At 35.2% G+C, this 17,404-nt stretch overlaps 1 pseudogene across 1 annotated transcript; it reads right to left on the bottom strand.

Moving 5' to 3' along the window:
* Window positions 1–1,667: 1,667 nt before the first annotated feature.
* Window positions 1,668–15,404, bottom strand: LOC145615512 (non-specific phospholipase C3-like; annotated as a pseudogene). Its single transcript, XR_014107287.1, has 6 exons — window positions 15,027–15,404; window positions 13,432–13,700; window positions 3,045–3,164; window positions 2,399–2,808; window positions 2,111–2,281; window positions 1,668–2,008 (listed from the first exon to the last, which is right to left on the bottom strand). The product of XR_014107287.1 is annotated as a non-specific phospholipase C3-like (transcript).
* Window positions 15,405–17,404: the final 2,000 nt, after the last annotated feature.

Below are 17,404 nucleotides of genomic sequence, written 5' to 3'. Positions count from 1 at the left end.
TCGATCCATATTATATTAGTAATTGCACGAGAGTCGAGGACACATTTCCTTCAAATTGTAGTCTCGTGATATCTCATCAAAATTTTAGGAAATAGATGAATACTAGTGCGCGGCTTAAGTTATACGAAGTACAAAGTAGAATTCTAGGTATAGATCGATATAGATTGATCTAATACGAGTACAAAATAATGTGATTTATGTTCTTTATATACTTTACTTTATTACCTCAAATACTTCCTCCGTTCTGTTAATATTGCAACAAGGAGGAAATTACGCATCCCAAAGCACATATTATATGCTAAATATCTATAATTGTGTAAGTATAAAAATTATAAAAAGTTGATATCGTGAAAGTATTTTATGAGACGAATCCAACAAGATCCCACATGACTATATTTTGATTAACGTATAAATCAATATTATATGGTCAAACAAGAGTAATGAATAGTGCAAAAAGTCCATTGTTGCAATATTAATAGAACGGAGGAAGTATTAAATGGGATGACACAATCTTTAAGGCAGGAAGGGAATAATTTATTTAAAAATATTATTTCACGTTACCAAAAGATTAAATTAAACTATGGATGGAGTAACAATATGGTTGCTATTTACATCAATTTCCTAACAGGACTAATACAAATTCCTAATGGCTTCATTCTGACACACTAACTGTCATTATCCTTTAATTAATCAAGATCCATGTGTTAAATAACAAGAAGAGTGTTCATGTTTAAAGAAAGGATTTAATCAATAAGCTTATATACCGTCTCTGATGGCAGTGGAGCCATCTGCACACAGGGCAACAACAGCTGACAGTTCCTCTGCTTCTGATGGGTTTTAACACTATTTCAGTGGCAGCTGACAGTTCCTCTGCTTCTGATGATTTCGACATTCAAATAAAAAATCAAACTTAATCCAAATAAATTTGAAGCGTTTTCAAAGATTTACAAATAATGTGGCCTTTGCATAGATTGGAACATAAATGTGTTGAAGCATAGCCTTTCCAAACAACATAAGAGAGTGTCCGAAAAGAAAAGCACTTTATAAGGCTAAAGAACTATTCTTTCTGTTGTCATATGGTTTTGGGATGAAACCCCTTATATTTGTGAAGAGAGCTCTTGTGAATTGTGATGGACATGGCCTAGGCCTATTTATGGTTGGTTGACTACTTATGGTCAATTAATAAGATTCTAAATATAAGTTGTTGTAGCACACCTTTGACTTATCAGTGTTATTCCCTTCATTTTTTTTATACTCCGTAGTACTTATATCACTTCTCATGAAATCATGAGCAGTCATTTTTTTAGTTTTTTTTTTGACATTTTATTAGTAAACAACTGTAGCTTTCAATTAAAGATGGAATAGGGATGAAAACATGCTTTTGAATGATCTATCATTGTTAATAGAATAATTTTTGCTTACCAATAACTATGTTAATCAAATGATTCACATCAATTTATTACTTTTTAAAGTAATTAAGAAAACTCGTCACTTCAAAATTGATCACAAAGCAAAGGAGGATGTTAGACATTCCACAAACTATTTACAAACATAAAATGTTTTATAAAATTACACAATTATTGTTTATCTACTACATCATTTTTAAACACAAATAGATGATTATTATTGAATGGTACAAGTACCAGTGTACCATCCATATAATGTTATCACCAACCAGCACAAGAGAACAACTTTTGGAAAAATGTTTTGGGTTTGAGGCTGTCTTTGTTAGTGATTATCTCTTCTTCAGCACTTTCAACAACCACTACAGAGTCCTCAGCGGCGCCATTTTTCTTAGCTTTCGCGCACTCTGCCATGAAGACCTTGAAGGCCTCACTGGTATACTCAGCAGCATGAGCAACAGTCATACCCTCCAATGGACCGTCTTTCATCTTATGGTCTCCTTTTAAGCTTGCTGTTAATTGCACCAATTCTTCTTGGAAATCTGATAGCTTATTATCTTCCTTTGCCTCAAAATCTCGTAGTCTCATTGGCTCAGGCAGTTTAACTACACGAAACATGTTTATCAATTAGTTAATAACTAAATAATATTTGTTACATGATAATTAAACTAGCTAGCTAAATGATTAATCTGCACAAAATTATGTACCTGGACAGTCTGTTCTTGGAGTTGTTCTGTTTAAGACAACTTCGAAAGTGCCTGCCCATGCATCTCGTTTGGTAAGAAAGTCCTTCAAGTTGAAAAACTTCTTAATTGTTGCTGGAATCGAGGAATGCTCGTACTGAGATGTTGGTTGCGGCCCTGAAGGAGTATGCAGGACTACATATTCCATTTACGAAATTTTAATCAGTAAAAATCAATTGATTATTCATATACATTAATACATGTAACAAGTCTAACAACAACTTTTAACACTACTATAAGTAGTATTAGTACCTGTTCCGGGTTCAATCCAGGGTGAGATGAACATGGCAGGAACACGAACACCTAGGCGATCAAACTTGAAATTATATGGACCAGGACCAACAAGATCATCAGGGTTAGGCACACCTTCAACAGGGGTAGGCACATGATCATAAAACCCGCCATGCTCATCGTATACAACCATGAACAACATCTCATTCCATTGAGGACTTGACCTTAATGCTTCATAAACTTCCTTGACAAATTTTTGACCTGTTGACACATCATGGGATGGATGATCATCATTTCCTGGCAATGCTAGCAAGTCGAAATACCTTGGCTCAATCACCACATAATTTGGTAGTTTCCCCTCCTTGCAATGGAGCTTGAAGGTCACATCAAAAGGATGAAACTTTGTTGCATATTTCAATTTCCTAAGGTTCCTGCACCAAAAATACCCATACATATAAGTTAATCAATGATTATATACACATTGCCTTTAAGTCATAATCCGTCTGCACATGTATTGATCACGTGACCTAGTCACACTAGCTCTGATACCAGGTAAAAAAAACCATTTCAACTAAAATCTAAGCATATGATTAGATTGTTATAATTGGTTTTGATATGCTATTATGTACGATCAATAATAAACACGAAATCATACGATTAGGCTTACTTGTAATACAGAGTGGATGGTGCAGATTGATAGTAAATACCAAAACTATGACCAGCATCATGTAATGAATCAAAAATAGTTTTCTGAGGCATTCCTGCATTCAATTTCTTGCTGTCATTTCTGTTGACCCTTATGAGGTTTTGATGATGATACTAAGAATTGAGCAAACTTCCTTTTAATAAGGATTTTCTAGTGTTGTGATGTTGGCAGGTTCAGTAAGCGTAGAGGGCTGAAGTAGGAACTGGAACAAAGGAACTTTGGAAGATCCATGAGGACAAGTAAAGAACAGAAGAAGAGTTCCAGCAATGGAACTTCCTGAAGTTTCTCAACAGGAACTTCAAAACGGGTGTAACGACCTGGTTCTAGTGTAATGCTGGGGCAATTAAGCCTCAACAATCAAGGATCAACACAAAGATCAAGATATCAACCGAAGAAGATGGACTTCATAACTTATAGTTGTGTAAAAGATAAGTTTGTTTTCGTAGGATGATGTAAACATATAAATGATAGATATGCCTGGAACTTATTAGAAATCAGATAAAGCTTGGCAAACTAACTAATTCGTAAAAGATAATTATGAATTTTATAAAAAAGTACTTAATGGATTTTATCTTATAAAATCTGGTTTAACTTGGTTTTATCTTTTTTATAAAATCTTATCTTTTAACAAAAACGAATTTGATAAAATTTGGTTTTTATAAAAACGAATTTAAATCTGTTTGGATTCGGTTTTAAAGAAGATAAGATCATATTTGTGTTTGATCTATCTTGTTTGCGAAAACCCTAGTTTGAGAAGCTGAGGAACTCCTATAAATATAGAAGTATTTCAGCTTAGCAAAGTGAGAGTTTTAAGCGTGAAAACCACTTAGTGCTTAAGAGTAAGTTTGCCAAAAGGTTTAAGCTTTATCATTTTGATTTCGGGTTTCATGTGTAGCTTTCCATTTATGTGTTAGAGTGTGTCTTTGAGTTGTAATTGGTTTTGGGGTGAGATCGTGAATTCTCTTAAATTCACGCAAGTGTATGAGTTTGAATTCTCTAAAATTCGAGTGAAGACTGTGAGTGCACAGAGAGTGAAAGGAACCTGAGAAGTGTCTTGGGTCACCTAGGAAGTGTCCTGGGTAAGGGGAGAAAAAGGGTCCTGAGAAGTGTCTTAGGTCTGGTAGGAAGTGTCCTATCATAGAGTCAAGTGTCCGTGGTGGAACTTGCAAAGCAAAGGTCTGTGTAATAGGTTGTACTAGGAGAGTTGCCTATTATAGTGGAATTTGTTCATAAGTCCCAATAGGGCCGAGGTTTTACTTCCAGTTAGGCACTGGATGGTTTCCTCGTAAACTTGCTGTGTGCTTAAGTTTTCTTTATGTTTTTATTGTTTATTTCCGCTTAAGTTCCGCGATTGGAACCTACTACTATTCACCCCCCCTCTCGTAGTAGTTCATCTAAACTAACAATTGGTATCAGAGCAGGTTCTCACGAGATTACAAGCAACCTTGTAGAGTAAAGTTCCTGAAGAGATGAATGCACACGAGAAACTTGAAGAAGGGTATTCCACCCAGAGACCACCAATGTTCAATGGCAAGTTTTATTCATACTGGAAGAATAGAATGGAGATATTCATCAAAGCTGAAAATTACCAAGTATGGAGAGTCATTGAAAACGGTGACTTCGAGGTAACAAAAACCAATGCAAACAAAGAGGTAATCCCTAAACCACTAGCTGAATTTGATAAGGAAGATTATGAAAAATTTGAGTTAAATGCTCAAGCTGTGAAAATCTTGCATTGTGGACTAGGACCTCATGAGCACAATAGGATCATGGGTTGTAAGTCTGCAAAGCAGATTTGGGATTTACTACAAGTAACACATGAAGGAACGAATGAAGTTAAACGTTCCAAAATTGATTTACTAATGTCTAAATATGAAAGATTTGAAATGCTACACAAAGAATCCATTCAGGATATGTTCACTAGATTTACTAACATTGTCAATGAGTTAGAATCTTTAGGCAGGTCCATAACCATTGATGAACAGGTAAGGAAAGTCCTTAGAAGCCTTCCTCAAGATGAGAGATGGAGATCCAAGGTCACTGCTTTGCAAGAATCCAAGGACTTCACCAAGTTCAACCTTGAACAGCTCATTGGTTCCCTGCTTACTCATGAACTTCATCTTGGAGCTAATACTGAAAGTTCCAAGAACAAAAGCCTTGCTCTAAAGGCTTATGAATCAAGTGAGTCTGAAGATGATGACATAGAGACAGCCATGCTGGTACGAAGGTTCAGGAGGATGCTGGGAAAGAGAGGAGAGAAGAACAGGAGAGGACAGCCAAGTTCCAGGGAGATCAAATGCTTTGGTTGTGGTTCCAAGGACCATCTCATCAGAGATTGTCCTCAACCTAAGGAGGATGAAAAATCAAAGTACAAAGGGAAGGAACAAAACAAGTATTACAAACCATCATTCTCCATGGAAGATGTGAGAAAAGCCATGATGGCTGCATGGGGAAACTCTGATTCAGAAGATGAAGGAGAAGGAGAATCCGTAGAGGAAACAGCCAACTTATGTCTAATGGCCAAAGCATATGATGAAGCACGCCTAAAGGAACTTGAATCTGAGGTATGGTATGACTATCGACAACTTAAACACTTAAAAAAGGAAAATCTTATGGACATTATTCTGGAACTTCAAGATGATTATAAAGAACTAAACAGGTCGAAGTTCCAAACTGATAAAGCTTTAAATATTTACAAAGAACATAGTGAATGGGTAGATAATATGAAAACTGACATACAAACTAGATTCTTTGATTTATATGATAGAAATGTCTTTCTAAAAGAACAAGTTGAAAAACTGAAACACGATAATATTCTGTTGAATGTAGAGTTAGCTCAACTGAAACTTGGAATTGACACTCCTGACTCTGAAGTTCCTATTGCAAGCCAACTTCCAAATTTTGAGAAATTAAAATCTGATTTGGAAGAAGTTAAAATAAAAAATCAAACCTTGGAGGAGGAACTTGTCAGAGCCAGGAGAGGTAAAGAAGTAATTAATAATGGAATTCCATCTTGGATAGCTAACATCCATAACAAGAATAAAGAAGGACTAGGTTATAAGAAGAAGTCTAGGAGAAACAAGAAGTATGTGGATCTACCCAGTCAAAAACTATGTTACTATTGTGGTAGTACAGGACATCTTAAAGCTGCTTGTCCTAAAAGAAATAAAGATACTCTTAAGAATACTGAGCATGCTGAACAGGTATGGTTGAAGAAATCTGAATCTTCTTCCAAAACAATGGAACCCAAGGAAACCTGGGTTCCAGAAATTAACGCTTAGTTTTCATGCAGGTTCCAGTGAGGGGGAACAACACTTGGTACCTCGACAGTGGTTGTTCTAAGCACATGACTGGAGACAAATCTAAATTTCTCTCACTGGATGCCTACTACGGTGGAACTGTGACCTTTGGTGATAATAAGAAAGGTGAAATCATTGCTATAGGTAAAGTAGGAAGGTCAAGTTCCAATGCTATTGAAAATGTCTTTTTAGTCGAGGGTCTTAAACACAACTTGTTAAGTATTTCTCAATTTTGTGATAGAGGTAACTCAGTTAGCTTTACTTCTAATTTTTGTAGAATCATTAACAATGACACTAACAACATTATCCTTGAAGGAACCAGAAAAGGGAACACATATATTGTGGATCTTAACGAAGTTCCAAGTAGTAGTTTAACTTGTCTTAGTGTCATTGAGAATGATCCCTTATTATGGCACAAACGATTTGGCCATGCTAGTTTTTCTTTGCTATATAAACTTAGATCAAAAGAACTTGTGGAAGGACTTCCAACCATCAAGTTCCTGAAAGAAAAAGTCTGCAGTGCATGTGTTAGAGGTAAGCAGACACGAATATCTTTCAAATCTAAGAATATGGTAAGCACCACAAAACCATTGGAACTTATCCATATGGATTTGTGTGGTCCTATAAGAATACAAAGCAGAAGTGGAAAAAGGTATGTGATGGTTATTGTAGATGATTTTTCCAGATATACCTGGGTTTTCTTTCTTGTAAGCAAGGATGATACGTTTGATCACTTTGTTGCTTTTGTGAAGAAAGAACAGAGAAGAACAGGTCATCAACTGATCCACCTAAGGTCAGATCATGGAACTGAGTTCGAAAACTCAAAATTTGATGAGTTTTGTGATGAACATGGGATGGACCACAACTTCTCTGCTCCCAGGACTCCACAACAAAATGGAGTAGTTGAACGGAAAAACAGAAGCTTGGAAGACATGGCAAGGACTATGCTGATTTCCAGTGGACTGCCTAGGAACTTCTGGGCAGAAGCAGTAAACACAGCGTGTTACATATTGAATAGAGTTTCTATTAGAGCAATAACCAACAAAACACCTTATGAACTAATTAAAGGAAGAAAACCAAATATTTCTTACTTTAGATCTTTTGGTTGCAGATGTTTTGTACACAATAATGGAAAGAGAAACTTGGGAAAGTTTGATGAAAGAAGTGATGAGGCTATATTCTTAGGATATGCCTCAAATAGTAAAGCTTACAGAGTCTATAATAAAAGAACAATGTGTGTTGAAGAGTCTGTAAATATAATTTTTGATGAAACTGATTTTGTGATTGATGTACAGGATGATGATGATTTCGAGATAGGGTTAGTAAGAAGACATGACCCTGATGAGGAATCAACAATATCCATGAAGCAGCAAAACAAGAATCCAGTAGCTGAAAACCAAACTGCAACTGAAACAGAAGTTCCACAAGAGGAACATCCTGAGCCTGAGAACCCAGAACCTGAGAATCAGGAACCACTGAATCAAGAGACAGGAAACAATGATGCTGAACCTGAAAAGTTGTATCCAATCAAAGACTTTACCCCTAAACGTTGGAAACATCAAAAGTCTCATCCAGTGGACGTGATTATGAGTGACATAACCAAAGGAACTCAGACCAGGTCACAGCTAAGGAACTTCTGTGCATTTTTCTCGTTCCTATCTACGTTGGAACCAAAGAACTGTGATGAAGCCTTACAAGATGCTGATTGGATCATAGCCATGCAAGCTGAACTAGGAGAATTCGAGAGAAACAAAGTTTGGCACCTAGTTCCTAGACCGGAACACCAGAAGGTCATAGGTCTAAAGTGGGTGTTCAGAAACAAGCTTGATGAACATGGAATCATAGTAAGAAACAAGGCTAGATTGGTTGTCAAGGGGTACAATCAACAAGAAGGCATAGACTTTGATGAGACATTTGCTCCAGTTGCCAGGTTAGAAGCTATACGCATTCTTATTGCTTTTGCAGCTTTTATGGAGATTAAGTTGTTTCAGATGGACGTCAAATGTGCATTTTTAAATGGTCTATTAAAAGAGGACGTCTATGTGGAACAACCTCCTGGATTTGAAGATCCAGATTTCTCAAATCATGTCTATAAACTTGATAAAGGCTCTCTATGGGCTAAAACAAGCACCAAGGGCATGGTATGAGAGGTTGTCCAAGTTCCTGTTAGATAATGATTTTAAAAGAGGCAAAATAGACAAAACTTTGTTTTTGAAATCTAAAGGAACTGACATTTTAGTTGTACAAATATATGTAGATGATATTATTTTTGGTGCAACTAATGAATTTTTGGTGAAGTATTTTGCTGACCTTATGAGTGGTGAGTTCGAGATGAGCATGATGGGTGAGCTAAACTTCTTTCTTGGATTGCAAATTAAGCAAACTGAGAAAGGAATAATGATTCACCAACAAAAGTATGTGAAGGAACTCATAAAGAAATATAAGATGGAAAGTTCCAAAACTATAAGAACACCTATGGGAACTAACGCCAGACTGGATGAAGACATAGTTGGAACTTGCATAGATCAGAAGATGTATAGAGGTATGATAGGTTCCTCATTATATCTAACTGCTAGTAGACCTGATATATCTTTCAGTGTAGGCTTATGTGCGAGGTTCCAAGCAAATCCAAAGGAATCTCATCTCAAGGCAGTTAAGAGGATACTTAGGTACCTCAAAGGAACTGATGATTTATGTCTCTACTATCCAAGGAATGAATCAATTGATTTAGTTGGATACACGGATGCTGACTATGCAGGTGATTTAGTGAATAGGAAGAGCACATCAGGTATGACTCAATTTCTTGGATCATGCTTAGTTTCTTGGGGTTCCAAGAAACAGAATACAGTTGCCTTGTCCACAGCAGAAGCTGAATATGTAGCTGCTGCAGCTTGTTGTTCACAAATGCTGTGGATAAAACAACAAATATGTGATTTTGGTTTAAAATTTGAATGTGTTCCAATTTATTGTGATAATACTAGTGCTATCTGTATTTCTAAAGATCCAGTGCAACACTCTAAGGTTAAGCACATCCACATTAGACACCACTTCTTAAAAGATAATGTGGAAAAAGGCTATATTAAGTTGGAATTTTGTCCTACTGATAATCAAATTGCTGATATTCTAACTAAGCCTTTGAGCAGAGAACGCTTTGAGAACATGAGACTGGAACTTGGGATGATCAAGCTGAATTGATTGCAACTGAAGTTCCTAGATATGGCATTGTCAATTAACAAGATCAATTAGAAGAATAAAACATCTACCACAAATTTGGTGTGATAAACATAACGGGAATGTCACCGTTGGTAAACTCTTGGAGGTCAGTGCAAGTAACTCTTATTTAAAACTGTACATACTATTCAAAACAATGTAGACTTGTATGTGACTTGTTCCATAAATTATATTTTTGAAAAATCAGTTTTTCTTTTCGAGAAGATTTATCTTCTGGAATTATCTTTTATTAAATATAGTGTGAAAAGATAAATTCTTGATTTGTAAAAAATTCCATCCGGATTAGTTGTCAAAAACAAGATAAAATTCATTGTTCCCAAACTAAACCCTTCCACTTCAATACACCGCTTCAAAAATTTACTCCCTTATAAATACTACCCAACCAACCCCATTAACTTACCATCACATCAATTAAACTCTAGAACTACCCTGACCATAAAATTTCTACAGCTAAACCACACAAAAATTTCTACAGCTAAACCTCAACCAACCATGGCCGAAGAAAACCCTAAGAACCAAGAAGAGCTATCACCTCCCAGATCACCTAGCCCACAACCACTCAGCCAAGAAATTCCTGTTGTGCTACTTCAAACCACCTCAGTACCAAAAAATACCAAGCCAAAAGCCGTTGAGGACACTGCAACTTCCTCTACTGGAAGTTTACCCAATGTTCTTGATCGAATCGGGTTATGGAAGAAGAGGAAAGCCGAAAAAACGGAAAAGTCACTCGAAGATCAAATTCTTGAAATTGATATGATGGCGAGGGACGAGGAACCCGAGGAAGAGAAAGAACATTCTGAGGGGGAAGAAGATGAGAAGGCACTGGGAAAATTTGCTGACAGGTATGTTGTAGGCTATAGAATTGATGATGCATGGTGTAATAAGGTGAATTTTGAACTTCTAGATCTGCTTAAGTTCCAGGGTTGGGATTTCATGTTTACTGTTAAAGCTAAAAATTATTTGTATCCACTGGCTATGGATGAATTCTGTAAGGAATGTGAATTTGAGGATGGTGTGTGTTATAGCAAAATTAATGGTGTTGATGTTGAGTTTGATGCTGCTAGAATAGGGTCTATTCTGCAAGTTTCATGTGAGGGGTTTGATACTTACATGAAAGGGGCTGTGACTGTTAAGGTAGCAGGGCATACTAAAACTGAAATCATAAATTACTTAGGGGGTAAAAAGGGTGTTAGCGTGATGAATCACAATGATCTCTCTCCGTTGCACAAATTGCTGTTTAATTTGGTAAAGAAGTCCTTGGTTCCAAGGACTCAAAAGAAAAGTGAATTGTGCTACTTAGATATGGCCCTAATCTTTTGCATGTCTAAGAAGATTAAAATTAATTTCCCAGCAATTATGATCCAACACTTAGAGCACTGCATAGAAAAAGAGATAAAAGTTGGATATGTTGCGATTCTTGCTTCTGTGTTTGAAGATTTAGGTGTGCAATTGAGGGATTTCTATGGGCATATGAGGGAGAAAGGAGAAAATGTGATCAATGAAACCACTCTGAGAGGTTTGAGTATTGCTGTAGTGAGGGGGAAGTGTGTGAGGTATGAAGCTGCTCAGAAAAGGAAAGAAAAGGACGAGGACTCACATGTGAGAGTTCCTGTCAAGAAGAGCAGAAGGCTCTCTGGTGGAACTCAGGGTAGGACCAGTGCTGCTGATCCCTTGGAGTTGAGTGAAGGAGATGGAGGCTGATTTATCTAATAGGCTTATGCAGGTTGAAGGACAGCTCCTTGACTTGTCAGGGAAGATAAAGGCTATGGAGAGGACTGACGCTGCTCAGGCCAAGGAGTTCCACAAAGCCATCTCAAGCCTTGAAGCAAAAATGAAGAAAGCTCAAGAGGACAACAAAGCTGATCTTGAGAAAATTTTACAAGCGCTTGACGCTTGATCACCTATGCAGCCTACCCTAGCCATCCCCTAGCTTCATATTTTCTAATGGTTTTTTGGAACAATGATCTGTTTTTATTTGGATGTTTTTGAACTCATTTGCTTTTGAATATTTTGGAACTTGGTCTGTAATATTTTAAAGTACTCTGGATGGTTGGTTTTGTTAAATAGTATGGAACTTTGTCTATACTTGCTTGCATTGTTGAGAATAAACAGGAAAATTTGTGTGAAAGTACTAGCTTAAGAGAGCTAGCCAGCGCTGCTTCCAGCTTCCCACATTCGATGAATTGCCTGTGGGGCTGTGAGTAGATGAATAAAACTTTGAAAAGTCAAGTTTTTGATGATGCCAAAAGGGGGAAAAGCAGGAGCAAACTTGAAAGCTGAAGTTGTTCTAGTTCCAGTTGAGTAAGTAACAAAGGTTTCTCTTCTCTAAAAATTTTCTTTGCTTTCTGTTTGTTTTCTTTCTGTTACTTATGTTCTGTTTTGTTTCTTTGTTTTGCTTATATGAAAAAAAGAAAAAATTGGAAAATGAAAAAATTAACCTTCTGTTTCTCTACTTATCATCCTCAGAAGTTTGCTCAGTTTGTCATCATCAAAAAGGGGGAAATTGTTGACCCTTATGAGGTTTTGATGATGATACTAAGAATTGAGCAAACTTCCTTTTAATAAGGATTTTCTAGTGTTGTGATGTTGGCAGGTTCAGTAAGCGTAGAGGGCTGAAGTAGGAACTGGAACAAAGGAACTTTGGAAGATCCATGAGGACAAGTAAAGAACAGAAGAAGAGTTCCAGCAATGGAACTTCCTGAAGTTTCTCAACAGGAACTTCAAAACGGGTGTAACGACCTGGTTCTAGTGTAATGCTGGGGCAAGCCTCAACAATCAAGGATCAACACAAAGATCAAGATATCAACCGAAGAAGATGGACTTCATAACTTATAGTTGTGTAAAAGATAAGTTTGTTTTCGTAGGATGATGTAAACATATAAATGATAGATATGCCTGGAACTTATTAGAAATCAGATAAAGCTTGGCAAACTAACTAATTCGTAAAAGATAATTATGAATTTTATAAAAAAGTACTTAATGGATTTTATCTTATAAAATCTGGTTTAACTTGGTTTTATCTTTTTTATAAAATCTTATCTTTTAACAAAAACGAATTTGATAAAATTTGGTTTTTATAAAAACGAATTTAAATCTGTTTGGATTCGGTTTTAAAGAAGATAAGATCAGATTTGTGTTTGATCTATCTTGTTTGCGAAAACCCTAGTTTGAGAAGCTGAGGAACTCCTATAAATATAGAAGTATTTCAGCTTAGCAAAGTGAGAGTTTTAAGCGTGAAAACCACTTAGTGCTTAAGAGTAAGTTTGCCAAAAGGTTTAAGCTTTATCATTTTGATTTCGGGTTTCATGTGTAGCTTTCCATTTATGTGTTAGAGTGTGTCTTTGAGTTGTAATTGGTTTTGGGGTGAGATCGTGAATTCTCTTAAATTCACGCAAGTGTATGAGTTTGAATTCTCTAAAATTCGAGTGAAGACTGTGAGTGCACAGAGAGTGAAAGGAACCTGAGAAGTGTCTTGGGTCACCTAGGAAGTGTCCTGGGTAAGGGGAGAAAAAGGGTCCTGAGAAGTGTCTTAGGTCTGGTAGGAAGTGTCCTATCATAGAGTCAAGTGTCCGTGGTGGAACTTGCAAAGCAAAGGTCTGTGTAATAGGTTGTACTAGGAGAGTTGCCTATTATAGTGGAATTTGTTCATAAGTCCCAATAGGGCCGAGGTTTTACTTCCAGTTAGGCACTGGATGGTTTCCTCGTAAACTTGCTGTGTGCTTAAGTTTTCTTTATGTTTTTATTGTTTATTTCCGCTTAAGTTCCGCGATTGGAACCTACTACTATTCACCCCCCCTCTCGTAGTAGTTCATCTAAACTAACAATTTCCAATTAAGCCGTGTGATGTTGCTGAGTGCACGTACAACCTATTTGGTTGTGTGGATGCTGGCATTGAAGCAAACCATCTATCACATACAGCAAATTGGGTTACAAGTTCTCTGTAAACTGGTACTAATTCGGGTTTGAACCCGTTCATCACGGTTTCGGCCATGCCATTTTGGATCCGGTTTGCATTTTGGGCAAATCCTTGCATTGTTGGGGGTAACTTCTTGTCCACTGATTCTTGGCTCCATGGTTCTCCATATACCTGTTCATTCAGACCATCAATTATATAAATTGAGGTTTTTTTCACACCTATATGCAAATTTCGAGTGAAGTCTTGTTTGATGTCTCACTGTCTATTTTTTAAATATCAAATTTTTTACGAATGGAATAATTAAATTTTAATTTGGTTTTACGTAATTGAAGATATTATTATTTTTTAAAACTATGCATTAGCAAACGTGTCTAAAGAAAGTACGATGTCAATGGATGAAATATTATGCTTAAGTATGGTGAGGTTTGGTAAGCTTAATTAACATATGTGTTACATCAACTTTAGTGTTTAGACCATTAAGGTAGGAATTGGGATGCACTTTGTAGGGGGCACGTTTTTTCAGGCAATAGTTAATATTTTATTTTGACTCATGTTTTCTTAGGTAGATGTTAGGTCCAATTGAAGACATCATCAAAGATCAGTACTAATAAACATTAGTAGTATTATATCTGACAATTAATCGTGGTGGAACTATGTCAGAAATGTTAATTAAACATACTTATCTTGTGATTTTAAAATAATAAGTACTCTGTATATCTAACTGCCATGATATATAAAATACAAAAATTAAGTACTCACATGCTAAAAAATTAATTGAACAAGATAAAGAAGAAATCTTTGGTAAAAAAACAAAAAAAAGTGTGTAAGATGCTTCACAAATTCCACTTATATGACTAACAAAAGACTTATCCCAAAACACGGGATTAAATTACGCGTAAATCTATTGAGATTTGCTAGTACGAAGTAAAGAATAATACGGTGTATCATTTATCTTTATGACTTTTTCTATACAAAAAATATATACGGAGTACTATATTTGAATCAAGGGCCAAGAATAATAATAAGATCCTCTTTAGTTATTAGACGGTTTAATCACAGGAATTTTAGCCAGTTCATTATGTACGGAGTACTTGTATAAAATTACAACTACTTTCACCGTTAACTATTATTTGCAACATATAGTATAAATGGATGCTAGCTATTATGCGCAACAAATGTCTTCTTTTCTTTTTAGGTAATTAATTTTCTCTATCTCTCTCCTCATCACATGCACCCAACTTTTTCTCTCTCCATTTTACTCTCACAAACAAATTTTGCCTAAAGTCTGCAAACACCTCTTTTGTTGCAAATAATAATTAACGGAGGAAGTAGATTCATACATGATATATGCGATTAATAAAGAACGGAAAAAGTAGGCACGCATTTCAATGACCGGATATCCAGTTAGGCTACGGAGTATATATAACTGAAGAGGTTAGCTCATCCACAAACACAAGTCACACATTAACCCAACAGAAAGTGTAGCAAATAGTATACCTGTTCATAGATATCTTGGTAAGAATGACCAGGGTTTGGATCCACAAAAACAGACCCATCCCCGAATCTGATACGACCCGAGTTGGGATCCGAAGTGTTTAACGGGTTAGACTCCTGACCCGTTAAACCGTCGATTTCCGGGTTGAGAGATTTCATCCATCCTAGCATGTGATCAAAGGATCGATTCTCCATAACCAACAAAACCACTGTTTTTATTGGATATTCCTTCTCATTATTATCCGCCATTTTTGTATGTTTACAAATTTGAAGAAAATATTTTGGTAGCTTAGCAGTATAATATAATAAGCTGTATTAGCTTGAAGAAGAGAAAAATGAAGAGATGTTATGAGCTAAAGATGCTAGGAGTATATAAGCTAAAGTTTGGAGTGTATATTTATATACATATAAGCTTATTAAAGGACTTTTATTTATATATTTTTCGACGGGTCATCTTAGTTGTTAGGCTTACGTATAAGTAAGTTTTTTTGTCTTCACTTTTTTGTAATAGCCATTGAATTTGTTACACCCTTTATTTCGTGTTAAGTTATATAGATAATGGACATAAAATATATTAAAATTAAACATTATTTATTATGTAATTTTTCCAAATTCAATAACAAGTAAGAGATGCAGTACATTATCATAACAAAAAAACACATATGTACTTATTTTTTGTCATTTTAAACAAGATAAATCAATCCTAAAAATAAATAACTTATGTAAATAGTGCTTTTTTATATGTATGAAAATAATAGCCGTCTATTGAAGTTGAAATATAGAGTACTAATAAATAATAATATGTCCGAAAAAAGTTGTTAAGTCACAAACAAATACTCTTATTATTACTATCTATTTGTGATTGAATTTGCCATATATGGATTATTGAGTAGTATTTTTCTAATTTCTAAGGTTGAAATTGAAATATTCCAATTTGTTAACAAAAGTCTTTGAGCAAACATATAAGAAGTTCGTGAAAATAAATGCAACTATGATTGCGGAAGAGATGAGCTAAGTCTAAATTATTTTGTATGTATGATATGATAATAGAAAGTTATAGACTTTTTTAGGACACATGTAATTAACTACTCGTATGTAATAAGTATGTAGGCAAATGGTCATGAAATAAATTTGTCTGCAGTTGGGTCATTTTAAAGTTTGATGTCTTCAACTCTTCAACGTGTGAGATAGTGGAAATTGTGGAACATGGCCATTTGCATGGACAAAGCACAAAGGTCAAGCGGTCAACTATTAATTACGATTCACGATACATTTAGGTCAGTGTAATTTTTTATTGATTCTTTTCGAAAAAAGTATTGTATGAGTCTAGACTCACAGCAAGACAAATACTACTACCTCCATTAATGGTTATTTGCAACTTTAGGTCAGTGTAATTTTTTATTGATTCTTTTCGAAAAAAGTATTGTATGAGTCTAGACTCACAGCAAGACAAATACTAATACCTCCATTAATGGTTATTTGCAACTTTAGGGTATTTTTTGTGAGATATCAAAAATTCCAAAGTTGCAAATAAACATTAATGGAGGTAGTATAAGTTATACTCGTAAGACCTTTTATATAAGGTAACACAATATATTTTGGAAGAATTTGATAATAGTAAGAGTGGGAGATTAAGAAATGTAGTACAAGTGAAATGTGAGTGTTTTTTAAATAAAGAAATCCATACTTTTTAACCTATTATGAAATATAGTACGTAATAATGGGCACTTAATTATGGTGTTTTTAAAATAGTTAATCTTATGATAGATCATTTCAGATTAGCTTGCTTCAACTAGGTACAATAAGGTGATGAGTTTAATTGTAACTATGATCGATTTGTATCATGATTTATCGTACTAGTTGAAAAAAAAAATAGAAAAAGACAAAGCTCAATAATATGATATGACAAATGACAACCTTGTATAAAACGCTTTAATTCATTAGTTCAACCCAACTATCTACTCCCTCACTTCCAAAGAAAAAGATTTGATTCCAAAACCTAAGATAACTCAACAATAGTACTTACAATACAATTTTACACTACTCGTATTACATACTAAGAACCTGTTTTGATTGACTAAACTGAACTTATTAGAGCTGAACTGAATGAAACTGAATATTTTATTATGGGAGAAGGAAACTAAGATAAGAACTGAACCGAACTTAACTTATAAGAGCTGAACTGAACTGAAAATAATCTGAAGAGAACAAGCCCTAAATAAGCCAAAACAACAATCTTCATACATAAGCTTTCCCGAAAGTACGATTTTCAAATAAATTAATTTATAATTATAAAAAATATAATAGGATAAATGTGGCAATTATCTGAGGACGATGGCACGTTACAAGTCTTTTACATGGTGTGAAATATCCTCTAAAAA

The sequence above is a fragment of the Chenopodium album genome, chromosome 25, assembly GCF_948465745.1.
Source record: "Chenopodium album chromosome 25, dcCheAlbu1.1, whole genome shotgun sequence".
NCBI classification, from domain to species: domain Eukaryota; kingdom Viridiplantae; phylum Streptophyta; class Magnoliopsida; order Caryophyllales; family Amaranthaceae; genus Chenopodium; species Chenopodium album.
Note: the sequence above shows the minus strand (reverse complement) of the source record. Positions and strands in the feature narration are given on the sequence as shown.